We start from the raw sequence: 20,310 nt of genomic DNA on the forward strand, positions 1-20,310 counted from the left end.
CTTCACTTTAGACAATGTAACAATGCAGCTATGAAATAACAGGCCAGCACCAAAACTGAGACCGAAATACATTTAATTTTTATTAAGTATTGCTTTATCTTCACCTGTAGCTAGTGTGTGTGTGAGTATGTGAGTGAGAGAGTGAGATATAGGGCAGAATTTTGCCCTTGTCGGGTGGGCTCACCGGGGGCTGGTGGGGTTGGTCGGGAAGCCGACCGCCACCCACGATCGGGGCCGGACCCCGATTTCATGCTGGTGGGCCTGAAATGCGAGCAGCAGCGCTCAGCACCGCCTGTGCGGACGGGGGAGGAGGACGAGCGCGAACTTTGCGCGTGCGCGGTTGAAATTCTCCCTGAGGCGCAGATCTACCTCAGGGAGATGAACAGTTTTCAAAAAAAATAAATAAATAAAGATTCTAAAAATGTTATAAAACATGTCCCCCTCATGCGACTCTGTCACATGAGCAGGGACATGTTATAAATGAAATGTAAAATGTTTTATTTTATTTTTATTTGCTGTTGGGAACCTCATCCTGCCCGTGGATGAGGTTTCCTAAAAAACGCAAAGGCCGCTTGGCCTTTTCGCCTGCCCGCCAACCGTAAGGTTGGACGGGCAGCGAAAAATTTAAGTTAATTATCCTTTTAACGGCCTTAATAGCTCTTTTAATTGTCGGCGGGCGCACTCCAAATTCCCGCCTGTGCCCGTCGACCGAAATATCACGCGATTGCGCATTGACGTCGGGACGCTCGCCCAACGTCAACGCTGGTCATTTTACACTAAAGCAATCCGGGCACATGTTTGCCCGCCAGAGTAAATATTCTGCCCATTGTTTTCATTAGACATTTCCAGGGCCGGGGGTGGTGGGGGGCGGGGGGGTGAAAAATACAATTTTCCCTTTTTTAATTACAAAAGGCTTGCTGCTGTGTTATTTATAATTGTCTTGCCCACTCCGAGGGTAAGAAATACACGCACTCACATGCAAACATGGGCAATAAAGGGAACACCTGAAAATTGTCCTTGACACAACTGATGCAAAAAGAGTGGCAGACAAGCTTATCTGACACATTCACCATCAAACTCTGCCAGTCGTTGTCAAAATTACAACCATGCTTATTATTTTTGTAATATCTGTTCCTTTCAAACAGCCACATGAACCATTAGCAACATCGTCCAGGACTGAATTTTACACTGGGTGCAGGGATCCTTCATCCTGGCGTAAATGTTAGACATGAGACTGCCTCCAATTGACCAGCTCATCCCACAGCTATTAAATAGCCAACAGCCTTTTAATTGGCTTTAGGCGGGATGTCTGCCTCTCATCAAGCAGAAGTCCTGCCTCAGAAAGATGCCAACCAAACAGAGGGCTGGCCGTTCTCATGTCCCAGCAGCACCACTGGGAAAGGTGGCCACTGCTGGAACTGCAGTGAGTTCCTGAGGGGAGTGAGCTGCGATGGAGCCGGACTGTGAGGGAAATCGGGGATCTTACCGGGAATCAGCCTGGCAAGGGGATGAGGGGGTGGGGATATAGCTGGAAAAGGCGATGGGCAGAGGGGGTGGGAAATGAGATAGGGGCAATCGCACCTCGGGTGTGGGGGGGTCTCCGATGGATACAGGGTGCCCATCAAGGAGGCATTCCCCTTAGCCTGGCACCGAGGCTTGCCATACTTTACTGGATGGCCTGGTAATCAGGCATGAGCCTCTCCCACTGAGTAAAATTGCAGCAGGGGCAGGGAGAGAATGCGTAGGTGCTGGAAAAGGTGCCAAAGGGGGCCTAATTTTCAGGTCTGCAGCCAGAATACACCCCGCTTTATGAGGTGCTGGCTGCCTTCAAGTAGCACCATAGGTGACCAAAATCTGTTCCACCCCCTACAGGTGTGCAGCCAATAAGTAACACAAGTAGAGCTAATTTGATAATGATCAGGCAGTATGTATACTATCTGGTGCCTGAGTAAACTTCAACAAGATCATGCTGAACGTGCCTCATCCCCTGATGACCAATTGGGCCCAATTGGATTTTTAGGCTTCTTGAGTGTTTTTTATTGTAGATGTAAATGACTTCAATGGCTCAACAGTGCTTAAAGGTGTATCTTTTGCAATTGCATGCTCCCAGTATGGAGCCTCACTTGCCTGAAGCGCAAATAACGAAGCTGTAAATACATGGCCCACTTTTCATTAGAGTTAATGGGCAGCAAATCATGGGCTGCATGCACGTGGTTTGACAATATGCTGCTGGGAGCAGAGAATCTATGTTGGACACATGCAAGCAGAAATATTTTTCCATTAAGCCAGCTGGTTTTATTCATAATCACTACTCATGGCTCTAAACCCTGCCACCTAATTCAGCAACAGGAGACAAAAGACTTCAGCCAATTGATGTATGTTAAGCATTGCAAATTATGTGATACTTTTTGAATAATTGTAGTTGTTGCAGGCACCATAAACTCAAACAACTCCACAGTGACAACTTAATTTGTAAACCTGTATCATAAGATGACAAAGACATGGATAATTTAGGATATTGAATATCTCGGTGCATTTGCAAAATTCTGTTAATGTTCCAGTAGTGACACATTGTTGAGTCATTGTAAAAAGGAGCCCCAAGGTGTTGTCACCCAGTGCCATTTCTGATCTATAAGTACTTAATGTTGTCGCAGGATAGAGCATGGGTGTTTCTTTCTCAAGCACCATTATTCATTACTTTACTGGATTTCAAAGATATGCAAAGTGAATTGTAATTTAATTGAATCTTCCTTCATTCTTATATATTCAGTGTAAATTCCATGTGCCTATGTTAAATTTTGCTTAACACCATAATCCTGTTAATGCTTCGCACGTTTTTTATTATTCATTGATGGAATGTGGGCATCGCTGGCTAGGCCAGCATTTATTGCCCTTGTTCAGAGAGCATTTTTAAGAGTCAACCACATTGCTGTGGGTCTGGAGTCACATGGAGACCAGACCAGGTAAGGACATTAGTGAACCAGATGACAATCGACAATGGTTTCTTGGTCATAATTAGACTTTTAATTACAGCTTTTTTTTAAAAATTGAATTCAAATTCCACCATCTGCCATGGCAGGATTCAAACCTGGGTCCCCAGAGCACTACCCTAGGCTCCTGGATTATTAGCTCAGTGACAATCACTACACCATTGCCTTCCCTCCTTGTACATTGTTTCCAAGCAATGGGCACTTGTGGACACATTTATTACCTAGCCCTGGAACTGAGTGGCTTTCTATGCCAAAATGCATGGCATTATGAAGCATCTCTATGGGCAAGTCATTCTGAATTGACACTTTCCTTTTCCATTTGGGCTTTTAAGATAAAACAGCAACTTCAGTGTATTTTTTTCCCCCTGCTGTTAACATACAAGTTACTAGATTTAAGTAATTCATTCTTTAAAAATGCCATGATTCGTAGTCAGGAGCTAGGAGACAGTGGGTAGGAACAAAGGGAAAGTTTTCCTCTTGGGCGATGTGGCAAGCCAGGTATCTCTACTCAGACCTCAGCTCATTGCTATATATATCAATGACCTAGTTGAATGAGTTGTATGCCCACATTTACAGATGACAGTAAGTTAGGGGGCAAAGTATGCTGTGTAGATGGCAGCAGGAAATTGGACATAGTCAGACTGAGTCAGTGGTTAAAACTATAGCAGAAAACTATGGTGGAGGAGTATGAAGCCAATCTGAGAAAGACCACTTAGGTTTTTGAGCTGGTGGGAAAAGGTAAGTGGACTGTTTGCCTTTATCTCAAGAGGATTAGAATACAAAAGTGAGGATGTAATACTTCAGCTGTACAAAGTTTTAGTTCAGCCTTATCTGAAGTACAAGTACTGCACTCAGTTTTGGGCACAGAACATTAGACTTATAATGGCCAGAGCACAGAGTGGCCAGAATGATACTGGGGTGTAAATGGTTAAGTTATGACAACAGTCTGCATAACCTTGGTTCATATTCTCTTAAGGTTAGATGGACAAGATGTGATCTACTAGAGGTGTCTAAAATTTAAAAGAGATTCAATTGAATCTCATTCTTCTGATGAGGGAAATCTAGAAAGAGAAAGCATAATCTTAAAATTTGAGCTCAGCCATTTAGGAGTGAAATGAAGAAGAAGCACTTTTTGACACAAAGGATAATGGAAGTCTGAGCACCATCCCCCCAAAATCCACCCCCCACCCCCAACTGCTCCCCCCTCCCCTACCACACACAACCAAAATAAAAAATGGTTTTGCATCCTGGAACAATTGACATTTTCATGACTGAGATTGACAAATTTTTGTGAGGTAAGGATATTTAGGCATATGGAGCAAAGATGGGTAAATAGAGTAGAGGTACAGGTCTACCATGATCTTACTCACTGGTATAACAGTCTCAAGGAGCTAAGTGGTTTCCTCTTGCTCCTGTATTCCTCTGATTAGATTATTAATTCACAAACTCTGAACTAGTTGCTAATTCAGTTCCATATCCAACACATTATGACACACGCAATAGGGTGCTGTTACCTTATTTACTTAGTCATAACAGACTAAGAGTTATTTTTAACATGTTGAAGCCTGAATCATTGTGGGAATGCAAGATAATGGTAGTGGAAGTGACACAAGCAAAGAGATCTGTCACTATTTTGTGTAATATTTTATACAGCAGCAATCCAAAGGCATATGTTAGCTGATCTTTAGCTGTTGTGAAGCTAATATTCACTTTATTGGTCAGAATCACGTCTACTTGAAACTAATATTCAGGTGTTCCAGCTGCTGTGAAGTCCACCTCATTTAAGGTGTGGAATTGAGTCCACAGAATGCACAATGGAGAATAAATGTGCAATGTTCAAGCTTGCACCCGAGCTGACATTTAAAGGTCACAATAGCAATTTTCACACACAGGCCAAAGGCCTTCCTCTAATATGAGCAAAAAAGCCTTAAAGGCCGTCAGCATACAGAACGAGAGACTCTCAGGACACCCTCAGCCAGAAAATAGCGGTCAGAAACGTGGTGGTCACCAACACAAACTGCACAGTTCCTTCTATAGGAAATGAGATGCCTTCCTGTTCCTCTTCAGTGGAGACACATTCAGAGCTATCACTGAGGGCAGGCCTGCTATTGGCAATGACATGGAAATATAAAGCGACCATTTTGTTGTCTTTGGGGAAAAGCAGTGGTAATTAGGGTCAGGAATTACAGGGGCAAAATTTTCAGTGCAGCAGGTGGGCCCAGGATTGGCTAGGAAAGGGGCTGCCATCCACAACTGGCCCCCGGCCGCGATTTCACAGGTCAATCAAGGCTGCCCAGCGTGAAACACGGCTCCCCACTGGAGGCATCAAGCATTAACCAAAATCTATCAGGAGTAACTAGCTGTAGGAGGTTTTTTCTTTGTTATGAAACCTCTTCCCTTCGCCCCCACAACAAAAAAAAACCTCATATATGCCCTCAAGGAAGGAATACTGCTTGGTTAAGCAAATGTTATTTTGCATTGTGATGATCAATCATGTATCTTGCAACACAGAAGACATCTTGCGAGAGCACTTTGTTCTGCAGTGTAGGAAATTAACTCATTCAACAAACTGAGATTAATCTGCAGTTTATAGTACTGTGAATATGTTACTGAGCAGAACAAGCCTTGTCTTGGACCAGGAATTTGAAAAACAAATGCCAATTTCCTGCTTGGAGGAAAATAAAAGTTGTCTTTGTATCTTTTTGCCTGTGACTTCCTGTTTTAGTGTACATTCCCAAATGGAAGAAAACTGCACCAAATCATAATGCAAAATATTTGTGGTAGATATTCAATTCAGAAAGTTGGCATTGATATGACTAAAGGTATTTTTAATTAGTTAATCAGAAGACAGAATATTTAATCTTCCTGGAACATGCATGCATTTACATGGCAGTTGTAATATTGCCCAAGCTACTTATGTGAAAATCTGTTTATTTTATAAGTAAGTGTGTAATAAGTTTGTTTCTTTTACTTATAATTTAAAAATACCAGTTGATCCCCTGTGGACTTGTAGAGGGGGAGTGAACATTAAATACCGTATACACAACAAGGGCAAAATTTTCCCTCGTTGGGGGGGAAGTGCGGGAGCGGGCGTGGGCGGGCGGCCCTTCAGCCGCCATTTTTCATGGGCGGGCCAATTAAGGCCCGCCCAGCGTGATGTCTACATGGACATAACTTTAAGTAAATGTCCCAACCCATGTGACATTGTCACATGAGGAGACATGGATGGTCAATGAAATTTTCCAAAGATTAATTTTTTCCCTTTGGGGGCCGATCTCCCTGAGGCAGCACTTAGTCTCAGGGATATCGGAGCACAGATCTGCATTTGGCATTCCACCACCCCCCACCGCCACCCCCCCACCCGCCCGCACAGGGAGCGCATAGCGCTTCCGTGCGGATGTCACGCTGGATGGGCCTTAATTGGCCTGCCCACGAAAAATGGCGGCGCGCCCCCAGTTGGGGGTGCCGATCGGAGGCCCGCCCACTCCGCCGCCCACTCCCCCCCCACCACAACGGGGGGAAAATTGTACCTGAGGAGAGTCAGAGGAGACAGGGAATAAAGGAAAATGAAGATGGGATACATAAAAGGAAAAGGATGGGGGAGGGAAAAGGGAGAAAAGAGGGAAACAGATGAAGGGGCTGAAGAGGAAAAGGGAGAATGTGAAGGGAAGAGAGGAGGGATCGGAATGGGAGAAGATGGAGAAGAGAAGATGAGAGGATGGGATAAGAGGAGAAGCAGAAGTGCAAGAAGGGGTATTGGGAATGGAGAGGTGACAATAAGCAAAGACAGGGGAACTACCTCAGTGGACATGGGTGGGTGGGTGGAGTCTGGAAAGCTGACCCAGAATATCAATGGTATGCCATCCATTTCCCAGGTGCTAAATGGGTATCTGGGCAGGAGGCATGTACTCAGTTCCAGTCTGTAATGTGCCATCCGCCATATTGAATCAGGCTGCTCCAGGCAATGGCTTCTGTGATCTTCAAAAATGTTGTCAAGATGAGGAGGTGTTAAGCATTAAACAAAATCTATCAGGAGTAACTAGGTGTAGGAGGTTTGTTTTTCTGATGAAACCTCTTCCCCTTCAAGCCCCCCAAAAACTATCTCGCATCACACCTGAAGAGTCCTGAACATATTCCACCTGGGAAGATATGCGTTTATCTATTTCCATAGCCTTGGAAGAAGCTGAGTAAGGAAACAAGGAGAAAATCAACCAGTCTGCCTTCCACACCATACTGCAAGGACCAAGTATTGTGCCCTGTTAGCACCTTGCCATTGACCATTGTACCCCAAGGATTGGATGCGACCCCCCATTTCCAATTGCAATGCCAGTGATTGGATATTACACCCTTCATCAGTGCATTATTATGGCATGAATGTTGCCCTCCTCCCCTCCGCCCATCTAATGGTACCTCATAGTAACTGGAAGGAACTCATGTTGGTTGGACCCCATTCTGGCTGGTAGAACACCTGTGCACTTATAGGAGGAGGCCTCAACATTTCCTTTAAGATGGCCAGGGTGTTTGGAAAGAGTGAGGAGACTGAAGCAAAATAAGCTTCCAGTTCAAAGATTGGGGAGGATAATTCTCACGTTGGTGAGAATTATGGCTCACCTTGGGCTGAGTAAGCTCCTTCTATGCTGTATGATTCAATGGAAATCACTGTCTCTCCTCACTTGCTTATTCTTCCTGCGGTTGTTTTACCAAGAACAATTGAATAATGGCCACTTGTAGCTACGTCATTCCTACTGGGAGGGTTATGCTCATGGCAGGAGTGTACCTGCCCGCTTCAAAACTATGCACCTATGTACCCTGCCAGCATATATACAATAGTGTTCATTTTTGCTTTGTCAGCTGCACAAATTGAAATCCAGCACCATCTCTCTAGGCAAATATAACTTGACTGGCACAAATGAAGCAGCATTGCTTCATGCACTTTAAGGGAGAATAGCTGCCATTATATAGGCCATCTGTGATAGCTGTGATGGATATCTCCAGGTAGGCAAAGCCCTTGTCAGCCCAATCAAATGGAAAGATAAATTGCAAGTTAACTGAGGATATCAATCAGAGAGACGTGGCTTCGCTTCTATCACATCATGTCATTATTGGTTGCGTAACCTGATAGAGCTCCAAATGCTGGTTTACAGTCAACATTCAATAACGAAGGGATCAGCAAATACTGATTTTGTGACTTATGAGAGGATGTAATCTGCATACGGTGAGATTTTAAACTTTTGCAGCTGACATGTCAGCTCCCTTGATATTTGGGTTTCAGCCTTGCTGCTGCAGCTAATAGTTCGATCACAAACTGAAAGGGAGAGGTTGACAGAGGTCATCCCTGTCTGATTCCTGAATGAACAGTTCTTGTCTGGAAATCAATATTATTTACTTTGCTGTCCTTGCATAGAGTCAGTTGCACTTATCATTTTAAAAAGCCCAAAATCATATACCTTCCCAGCTGGTAGCAAATAAAACAGCAGCTCTTACTGAAGTCATCCTTAACATGATCTAAGGTGACCAGTTCAAATACACTTTTTGTATAGATTTCAAAGATCACAAGTGAACAGTGGCCTTGAGTATATATTGTAAGGAATGGTAGTCCTAAGGAGACCATCATTCTAAGAATTGATTTCATAGGAATACTTGATACTTTGATGGGAACTTACAATTAGAATTAAATAGAGGCTAACCTCTTTGTTCAAGAAAGAAGTAGGCCTGTTTCTCTCCAAAATTGACAACCCTTTAATGAAATCTCAGGAACACATCAATTTGTGGTTTGGTTCTTGATTCATACATCACACAGAAAACAAGACATTGCCTGTACCCTGAGAAATGTCACCAAATACTCAATGCTTTACAATCTTTTAGTGCAGGGCTAATTAAACAAATGATGAGTTCTTGCTTCTACATAGCTAGCTGCAGATTTTATTTGGTTTTCCAAAATAGAAATTGTGATGAAAAGACTTCATGTGAGCCAAACCAGTGTAAATCCATTTTCATTCAATGGATGCGTTAGATGGTATAAGAAAATTTGCAATGAGAAAGAGCCCAAAATCATTGAAAATGATTTTTCAATTTATCATCTATCCCATGTGTGTTAACATTCCCTAATAGTCTCCCATAAATAACTTCATCAAACACCTATTGAAAGTTCATTTATTGAGTGGCTTCTAAAATTATGATAACTTGCTATAATATCTGTGCTCTTCAATGTTAACTTAAAGTATTCTGTGAAAAGGGTGAATATTCTCCACTGGCTGGAGTCATGCCTAGTACGAAAGAAGATGGTTTCGGTTGCTGGAGGCCAATCATCCCTGCCCCAGGGCATTACTGCAGGAGTTCCTCAGGGTAGTGTCCTAGGACCAACCATCTTCAGCTGCTTCATCAATGACCTTTCCTCCATCGTAAAGTCAGAAATGGGGATGTTCACTGATGATTGCAGTTTTCTATTCCATTTGCAACTCCTCAGTTGGCAGTCCGTGTTTGCAGACAGCATAACCCAGACAACATTCAGGCTTGGGCTGGTAAGTATTAAGTAACGTTTGTGTCACACAAGTGCCAGGCAATGTCCATCACCAAGAATGGAGAAACTACCCATCTCCCCTTGACATTCAACACCATTACCATCACTGAATCCCCCACCATCAATATCCTAGGGAATCGCAATTGACCAGAAACTTAATTGAACCAGCCACATAAATACTATGGGCAGAATCTTCCAGTCGGCCTGTGGGGGCAGGCCCGACATGCCAACGCATAAACTGATGCTTGATGACATCGGGCATGCATCCTGACGTTATTGTGTGCCGTCCTGATATTTTGTTCGGCAGGCATGCGCTGGAGTCAGCTGTGCACCCGCCAAAATGTCAACGGCCTATTAAGGCCTTTAAGAAAGTAACTAAAGTAGTTAAGAACACTACCCGTCCAGCCTTATGGTTGGCGGGCAGGTGTAAAGGCCAAGCGGCCTTCTTTCAGAAAACCTCATCCATGGGCAGCATGAGGTTTCCTGAAGCTTTTATAAACTAAATAAATTTTCTAACCTTTATAAACATGTCCCAACTCATGTGACACTGCCACATAAGGGGACATGTTTGAATACATTTTTAAATCCATTTTTTCTTAATTTTCATAACCATTCAATCTCCTTGAGGCAGCTCCGTGCCTCAGGGAGATTGCTGCACTCTTCTGTGCGCATGCATGAAAGAGCGCAAGCCCCGACTCTCCCTCCTCCCCCTGCCCGCACAGGTAGTGCTGAGTGCTACCAGCTGCACATTACTCTGGACGGGCCTTAATTGGCCCACCCATGTAAAATGGCGGTGCGCAGCCAATCGCAGGCGGCGATTGCCTCCATGCCCGCCCCTGCCCGCTCCCGCCCAACCCGCCCACCGTAGGAAAAACCCAGGCCGATGATTACAAGAGCAGGTCGGAGGTTGGGAATTCTGCAATGAGTATCCCACCTCCTGACTTTCCAAAGCCTGTCCACCATTCACGAAGCGCAAATTAGGAATATGATGTAATACTGCCTATGTGCCTAGATGAGCAAAACTCCAGGAGCACCCAAGAAACTTGACACAATCCTGGGAAATAAGAGCAGCCCACTTTATCAGCTCCCCATCCATCACTTTATATATTCACTCCCTCCACCATAGATGCACCAGTCGGCAGTGTATGCCTTCTCTAAAATACTCTGCAGCACCTTGCTAAGGCTTCTTTGACAGCACCTTCCAAACTCATGACCTCTACTACCCAGTAGACCAAAGGCAGAAAGCACATGGAAACAGCAAGATCCACCCCCCGCCCGCAAGTCAAATACCATTCTCGCTTGGAAATATATTACCATTCCTTCACTACCCCTGGATCAAAATCCTTGGACTCACTTCCTAATAGCTCTGTGAGTGTACATACATCACTTGGACTGCAGTGGTTCAAGACAGCGTCTCACCACTCCTTTCTCAAAGGCAATAAATGCTGGTGCCACCCATGTTCCATGAATGAAAAAGAGAACACTGTCAGGCTATTTTCTCTCGCTTTAGGCTTACCAGCCTATAATGGTCAGTAGATGCCTTGCTCTGTTTTTAAGTATTGGAATTACATTTGCTGCCCTCCAGTCCTTAAGTATAACCCCAATAAATTTCTACAATAGGACATGGGGTTCCCTTGAATTGCATCGGTATTGAAGTTTCTCAAAGTGGTTGACGACAATAACAAATTGTGTATTTAATGTAATTTTAAAAAACTTCAAGGTGCCCACAGGAGTATTTTCAAATAAAAGTTGACACCAAGCCACATAAAGTGATATTGGGGCAATGATCATTAGCTTGGTCACATAATGAATTAGTTTGGAGAGCAGTGAATGTTATGATGAGCAACAAGGCAGCCCACCTTCACCAGCAACACCCACAAATAGCATGGGGATGAATGAAAATTATGCCTTTCGGTAGTAGTGATTAGATAGTCAAATGTTGCCCTATTTTTGCTGAAGTGTATTGCTGTAGAATCTTTAACTTCCACCAAAACTGGCAGAAGGAATCTTAGTTTAAAGTCTCATCTGAAGAATAGAGATACATCATTGCAAAGCATACATTTATGGCCTGATGAGAGGTTTTTTGAAGCTAATTTGTTTTAGTTGCCCCTGTTGATATTTTTTAGCACGTATTAAATAAATAGATCAACAGGGGAATAGTAGATAGGTACAAATCCTATAATCCAATCCAATTATTTGTCAATAAAGGAAGCACAATTATGTTTTCTTATAGAGGTAACTCCACATTTTTCTCTTGTACTTACTTGTTTCCCTGTTATGAGAAGGTACTCTGATATTATAAATTGCGTGCCAATAGATGAACATTGATTTAGTGGAAAATGATGAATCTCATTCTTTTTCTTCAGCTGAGCTTAATGGTCCAAGTCAGAGTGTAAAAAAAATACTAAATGTAATCTTTAGAAGAGCCAAACACAATGATAAAGACGAGTGAAACACTTGACTTTTCCACTTTGAGGGCAGTTTGACCTGAACTAACTCCAAACCATTCAATCTGATTTTCTCTGTGCACTGCTGAAAGTACCAGAACAGGGCAGCTCCAGTTTTCCTTTAGAAATGGTGCAGTTTGTTTTTGTGAGTTGTGTTAGTTTTTTTTAACCAATCACAAGTTTGTAGTTCCGCACTCTAAATCAAGTTTTCATTTAACCTCGTTGAAATGACATTCCCAGAACTAATTTTTGCCCCTGACTTGTTTTCAGTTTACGACTGTTGTGTGGACTTTAGTGGCATTCTGTAAAAAAAATAATAATTTTTGGAGAATTTTCTTTTCACCATCATAGCTCTCTTTCAAGAGCAGTGTGTAGCAATTCTTTTTTTATTTTTTCACGAGATGTGGGTGTCACTGGCAAGTCCAGCATTTGTTGCCCATCCCTAATTGCCCTTAAACTGAGTGACTTGCTAGGCCATTTCAGAGGGACAATTAAGAGTCAACCACATTGCTGTAGATCTGGAGTCACGTAATGCCAGACCAGGTAAAGGCCAACAGATTTCCTTCCCCAAAGGGCATTAGTGAACCGGATGGGTTTTAATGACAATCAACGATAGTTTCTTGGTCACTATTACTGAGACTAGCTTTGTAATCCAGATTTTATTAACCAGCTACCGTTGTGGGATTTGCACTCATGTTCCCAGAGCATTAGCCTGGTTTTGTTATCTTACTAGTTTAGTGACATTACCACTATGCCACCATTTCCTCAATTTGTTGAGGAAGGGAGGAGAACCAGGCAACCACGTGTCATACCGCCTTGAAAACACAAGTAATCAACATTATTTTGATGTGATTATGCTGTGCATTTGTAAATAAAATGGATGGTTGGTTGAACACTTTTTTCACGAAAGCTCAATACAAGCATGAAATGTAAATTGTTGCATTATTAAGAGTTTCCCCTTTATCTGAACGCTCCCATGATAAAAAGGCAACAATTCAGTCAAGTCTCTCATTGCATGACTGGCAAATATAGTCATTCCTACACACCTATGCTATAAATCTCATCATCTGAAGAAAATAGTTCTTTAACAGGAACACAAGCAATGCTAGTAATGGGAAATTGGCTATTTGTCCAGTATTGTCCAGTTGTGTAGGTACTGAGTGATATAAGTAAGAAAAGAGGTAATAATGTTTCTTGAAACAAGACATGAAAATACAAGCTGGGATTGGTGAGTATTTCATTGTGTTAAGGGAGCACAGCTCAGTGGGTTATTTAAGGTGTTGTGTCAGCAGGTAACACTGTCACCATGCTCTGATGACTTAAGCACCTTGCCCCTGCTAAAACTGCCTTATTTCAGCTTGATTTATTTTTCCACTAAGAGTGGAGAGAAAAGTGTGACAGCAGTGCTACACTAACAGAGAATGGAGCAAGTTCTTGCACAATAGGTTTTACTCTCAGCACCCCGGCATCCCTGGCTCTACGGCGGGGGAGCTAGAATTAAAAGTTGAATCAAGGAAACATTGAAATTTCAAACAATCGTATCATGAGAAAAGGGTGCTGATTGGTTCGCAATTTGAATCTGATTTGCCGAGACATTGCCATGGACAATGAACGGAGAATTATGGGCTCCCCAAACTCCCAGGTAATTTAAAATAAAAGCACACGGTTTGAACATATTCCTATATTCCTTGTTCCTTGTTCAGGGGGAAGGGGTCCCTGCATAGGAATATATGTCACTTCAAGCAAATGTAAATTAGCCACGTTACATGCCTGCCTGATTATCTTAAACTGGTTGTTAGTGTAGCTATTAGTGCATTCAGGATTGTTCAGCAAGTGCTGCCCAATCATGGAATCGCATCTAACAGTAAGCATTTGCTTTTGGGTTTTGCAAGTGCCGGCTGGTTGAATACAGCCTGCACGCTGCCTATTATAAACGGCTGAAGGAACATGCTTCAGCCAATCATATGGCCTACATACCTGGCGTCACACCAGCAGGGAGGGATCGGGTACTCGGGGGAGGGGGCAACAGGGGCAGGGGCAGGTTTTGGAGGCCAGACAGGGAGGAACAAAGGGAGGGTATCATCCTGTGGGAAGGGGTGCCCATGTTTGCACAAGGCACCCCTCAAAAGGAGGAAACCCCTTTCCTTCCCAGTCTCACCTGCCTGGCCACGTCAACCATATTATGGCATGGGCAGCATAATATCTGGGTCAATTGGCTTGTTAACAAGCTCAATTTCCCATTATAAAAAAAAAATGGGGAGGGGCGGGCTACCAATTTTGGTGCCCGCTCACATTCTGTATTATAGGGAACCAATGTGCTAACGTTGGGTTCATGACCTGACGGTACCATGCCAGATTTTATGCATGCGCAGGATGGCAACAGTCCTGATTTGCAAAAGTAAAATCCAGGCTCACAATGCTTCCAAATTTCATATCATCTGCAAATATTGAAATTGTGGCCAGCACATCAAGGTCTAGGTCATTAATCTATATCAGGAAGAGCAGAGGTCCAAACAATGAACCCTTGGGTACCTCACGATAAACCTTCCTTCATTCCAATAAACATCCATTAACCACAACTCTCTGCTTCCTGTCACTCGGCCAATTTCACACTGCTACTGTCCCTTTTATTCTATGTAAGAGGTAGGCAATTTGTTGACAGCAATAAAACTATATTTTTTTTATTAGATCATGGAGTGTGGGCATCGCTGGCAAGACCAGCATTTAATATGGTTCCCTACCTGCCATTGAGAAGATGGTAGTGAGCCAGATCTATAGCCCTGCAGGTTTGATATTATTTACTAAAAAATTGGAGCCAAATAACTTTTCAGTTTATCATACTTGCTTTACTCATTTAGTAAAACTGGAGAGGCAATTTCCCTGAGCCATATGGGTGCAGCAAATTTCTGAAAATTGGGTGAGTTCATTTACAGGCCTGTGCTGATCCACCCAATTTTCTCATGTTCATCAGGCCCCAGTGATCTAATGTGCTCAGGCCCAGAAAAATCTTCCTTTTCATGTCACTAGCACTTAAAAAATGTTCCCAAATTTTATCATAGCAAAACTTGCTGATGATATCTGGGGATAGGACACTGATCATGTAAGTCACACAAGAGCAACATTAATTTGTCCATCGTAAAATGTAGATGGAAAATTTGGATGACCTAACTTCTTCCATCTCTGTTCCACTCTGAACTGAAGTCACAATGTTAAGATTGAGTTGGTCCTAGTGCTGTTTGAATAAGCTGCACAACTAGTGCTTCTGCACTGAAGTCACTCAAGGACACTTAAGAGCAGTGATTGCAAAGCATATGTGTCTGTCTATCTCTTTCCTCTCTGGCTGCGTGTGGGCTGACTGATGGTGACTAGAGCTGCATTAAGCAATAAATGGTTGTGCATCCTGCGATTTGTGGCTGGTTGCAGGTATAGAATGAGCAGAAGCAATGCTAGAGCCAGAGTCGTGAACATCAATGGAAAATGAAGTCGTACAGGTTGAGGCAGGGCAGTCACTGAGTAGAAACACATTTAAATGACAAAACAATCTCTTTTTAAAACAGTCATTTCAATGCAGCTGAAAGGTCCGATAGGGTGAATTGAGCATATCACCACAGAAATGTAAAATCAAATGAAAATGAGAGATTTAATTTAGACTACTGTTCTTAAGAGTAGTTAAATAATAAAACAAAAGTAGCATCATAACAACAGCTCCTGTGCTTCCGAGTAATTGCCAATGATGTGAATTAAGCTGTTTCAAGGCAATATGTGAATGCAATTCTATGACTGAGCTGAAGTAAAGAGCATGGGAAGAACATTGGAACAAAAGTAGGTCATTCAAGCCCTGGAGCCTGTTTCACCATTCAATTAGATCATGAATGATCTATATCTCAACTCCATTTACCCACCTTTATTCCATATCCCTTAACACCCTTAGCTAACACAAAGCTATCAGACTCAGTTTGACATTTTCAATTGGCCCACAACAGATTTTTTGGGGAGACAGTTCCAGATCTCCACTGCCTTTCATGTGAAGAAATGTTTCCTGACAGCCCACTACCCCTCCCCACTTCCACCCTCATACCTCAAATGACCGAACTCAAATTTTCAGGCTATGCCTCCTTGTTCTGGACTCCCCTGCCAGAGGACATAGTTTCTATCTTTTTTATCCTAATAACTCCTTTAAACATAATAAAGTGACAGAGAATGATCGTGTTACGTCAGTTCACCTGTCCTGCTCAGAGGTGCTGGGCCTTATCCTCAACCCTATTTAATTGTTCTCTATATACATTGCCCTAGTAATTCCTTCTATTAGTCAGCTTTTTCCTCAATTCAGGAGACCATGAGACCCCTCCCCATGTGATTATATTTGACGAAAATCTGTTAAATCTCTCACCGATAAAGTTACTGATTTAATTATTTTTTTCATCCTATGAGCGCAATTTTCTATTCTCTGAAATGCTGGGTAGTTTGCACAGAGTTATTTAAAACATACTTATATATGGGATATTGGATTTTGGCTCGATAGCACCCATTTTAGGGTTCCTTAAGTTTCCAATTTCTGCAGTGTGCTCACTTGCTTCTGACATGAAGTGCGCCTGCCGCCATTTTGGTGAAGGGGTTAGGGCACGTGCAACTAATATCTAGTGGAATCATGCAAAGCAGCCATGGCACCAATCAGTATATAATGCTGATTTGACAGTGCTGGCATTTTGGAGCTCCATTTTCTAGCCTTAGGCCCTCCCTTATTGACTCACAGCTGACCTTAGGCCCTCCCTTATTGACTCACAGCTGAACACAAGGTTAGAATCATACCTTTCAAAACTATTTTTTTTTAAATATGGAAAAACATTGCATTATCTGGATACTTGGCTGCTGACCTGGAGATTTTTTTAAAAAGGCCATAAGTTCCCCTTGGAAATGTCAACAATCACCTGACCGGCAAGGGGCTTGAGGGGGAAGAGCTGTTTGTTTTGAACTACAATCACTTTAATTGATGGGGGGAAAAACTGGTAAAAGCAAAGGCTAGTGATTTACTGGAAATAACATCACAGAGGCAAGCTTTAAGTTTCGAACCTGTTGTTTTTGAACTCAGCGTTTTGGGGAATAAGCTGAGGCGGAAGGCTGGCTCTATCCCTGCCTTGCCTGAAGTTCCGTGAGCTGAATTTTTCTCTCGTTGGGCGGGCGCGCGCCCAACCCAAACGAGAGTAAAACAGTGCCCGATGGCATCGGGTGAGCGTCGAAACGTCATCGTGCACTCTTGCGATATTTTGCTCGGCGGGCACGCTGCCGCCTCTCGCGCGGACAATTAAGCAGCCTATTAAGCCCTTAATCAATTAATTGACTCAAATTTTTCGCTGCCCATTCAATTGGTAGGTGGGCGAAAGGGCCAACCGGCCTTTGCATTTTTGGTGAAACCTCATCCACAGGTGGGATGAGGCTCCAACCAATGATTTTTTAAAAATTAATAACTTATGACACTTATATTTAACATGTCCCTGCTCACGTGACATAGTCACATGAGGGGAAATGTTTTCATTATTTTTAATATGTTTATTTTTATTGTTAGAAATCTTCACCTCCCTCAGGCAGCTCCATACCTCAGGGAGCTTTCACTGCACGTGCACCCCCGCACATGCGCACACTCCTGCGCTCGTGCTCCTCCCGCCCCCACCCCGGCAGTGCTGCAGCATGCGTTTCACGCTGGCTGGGTGTTAATTGGCCAGCCAGCGTGAAACCGATGTCGGGGCCAGCTCGCTATGCTCTGGGGCCTGCCCGCCGTACCCACCCGATAAGGGAAAATTTCTGCCCCATGTGTGGTGATCAAACTACAGCCAGAGAATTCTCATCGACGTACAGCTTGTCTGCATTTGGAAACCTGAAAAGCTGAGACAAGAAGGATTGATCCATCTCTATTTTCATCCATGCCATGAGTTGGAAATGTATCTCTGTTCCTTCACTGTCACTGAGTCAAAATCCCAGAACTCCCTCTTTTAGAGCACTGTGGATGTACCTACACCACACGGACTTTGGTGGTTCAAGCAGGCACCTGCTTAAGGGCAATTCGGGATGGGCAATAGAATCAAAATCCATCTGGTTTAAATGTTGCAACGTAATGTTAATGTCTTACATTCGAAGAATGAAAGAAAGGAGACAGCTGAGTTGTCACTGGCTGTGAATAATACATAGATTATCCATATATGAAAGAAGTATAGCAGTTCATCATAAACACCAAATATACATTTTACTAAAAATTAACACTGTTAAGACAGAAAATATCACTTCCATTTCAGTCATACTCACCAATGTCCGGAAATGACATGATTGGCAGGAGAATTACAGTGGTGTCCAGCTGTGTTCCCAGTGTTTATGCCCTCTCTATTTTAACTCCTGCATTTTCTAATGATATTATTATTTCCTTTAATAATCTTTCTTAAGGATATAGACATTGCTGACCAGGTCAACATTTACCAATCCTCCCTGGCTGTCCTAAACACGAGGTGGGCCTTTTTCTTGAATCACTGCAGTCCATTATTCTTCATAGTTGTTTGATATGAGTGGCTTGATGGACCACTTCAGAGAGCTCTTAAGAGATAACCACTTTGTCGTGGCACTGCATCCTTGGCTGTCCCAGATCCTTGTACCTGCCTCCAGCACCTCCCACCCAAAGCCCACCACCCCACCCTAGGTACCCAATCCCAAGCTTTGGGACCATTCTCCCAATGTTATTCACACAACCTGTCAACTATTTGTTTTATTTATTCATTCATGGGATGTAGGCATCACTGGCTAGGCTATTGTTTATTGCCCATCCCTAATTAGCCCTAAGAAGGTGGTGGTGAGCTGCCTTCTTGAAATGTTGTACAGTCCATGTGGTATGGAACACCCACAGCACAGTTAGGAAGGGAGTTCCAGGATTTTGACCCAGTGACAGTGAAAGAACTGTGATACAAGTCTGAGTCAGGATGATTCATGGCTTGGGGGGTAACTTGCAGGCAGTGGTGTTCCAATACATCTGCTGCCCATGTCCTTATAGGTTGTAGAGGTCACAGGTTTGGAAGGCGCTGTCGAAGGAGCCTTGGTGAGTTGCTACAGTGTAGATGGTACACACTGCTGCCACTGTGCATTGGTGCTGGAGGGAGTGAATGTTGAAGGTGATGGATGGGGTGCCAATCAAGTGGGCTGATTTATCCAGGACAGTGTTGAGTTTCTTGAGTGTTGTTGGAGCTGAACTCATTCAGGCAAGTGCAGAGTATCCCACCACACTCCTGTTTTGCACTTTGAGAAGGTGTACAGGCTTTGGGGAGTCAGGATGTGAGTTACTCTCTGCAGTATTCCCAGCCTCTGACCTGTTCTTTAAGCCACGTTTTATGGCTGGTCCAGTTCAGTATCTGGCCAATGGTAACCCCCAGGATACCGATAGTGGGAGATTCAGAGATGGTAATGCCATTGAATGTCAAGGGGCGATGGTTAGATTCTCTCATGTTAGAGATGGTCATTGTCTGGCACTTGTGTGGAGTGAATGTTACTTGCCACTTATCGGCCCAAGCCTGGATATTGTTCAGGTCTTGCTGCATATGGACACAGATTGCTTCAGTATCTGAGGAGTCGCGAATGGTGCTGAACATTGTGCAATCATCAGCGAACATCCCCACACCTGACCTTTTGATGGAAGGAAGGACATTGATGAAGCAGCTGAGGATGGTTGGGCCTAGGACACTACCCTGAGGAACTCCTGCAGTGATGTCCTGGGACTGAGATGATTGACCTTCAACAACCACAACCATTTTCCTTTGAACAAGGTAAGAATCCAACCAGTGGAGGGTTTTCCTCTTGATGCCCAATTGACTCCAGTTTCACTAGGGCTCCTTGATGCCACATTCAGTCAAATGCTGCCTTAATATCAAAGGTAGTCACTCTCACCTCACCCTTTGCATGTGGTTATTTTGTCTATGTTTGGATCAAGACTATCTTGAGGTCAGGAGCTGAGTGGCCCTGGCCGAACTCAAACTGATCATCAGTGAGCAGGTTATTGCTGAGTAATTGCTGCTCAGCAAGTACTGTCAACGACCCCTTCCATCACCTTGTTAATGATCAGAAATTGGCCAGGTTGAATTTGCCCTGCTCTTTTGTGGACAGGGCATACCTGAGCAATTTTCTATATTGCTGGGTAGATGCCAATGTTTCTGTACTGGAACAGCTTGGCTAAGGGCGCGGCTAGTTCTAGAGCATACGCGTTCAGTACTATTACTTGACTGTTGACAGGGCCCATTACCTGTGCAGTGTTCAGTGCCTTCAGCCGTTTCTTGGTATCACCTGGAGTGAATCAAGTTGCTGAAGACTGGCATCTGTGATGCTG

This window comes from Cetorhinus maximus, chromosome 1 (assembly GCF_964194155.1).
Source record: "Cetorhinus maximus chromosome 1, sCetMax3.hap1.1, whole genome shotgun sequence".
NCBI lineage: Eukaryota > Metazoa > Chordata > Chondrichthyes > Lamniformes > Cetorhinidae > Cetorhinus > Cetorhinus maximus.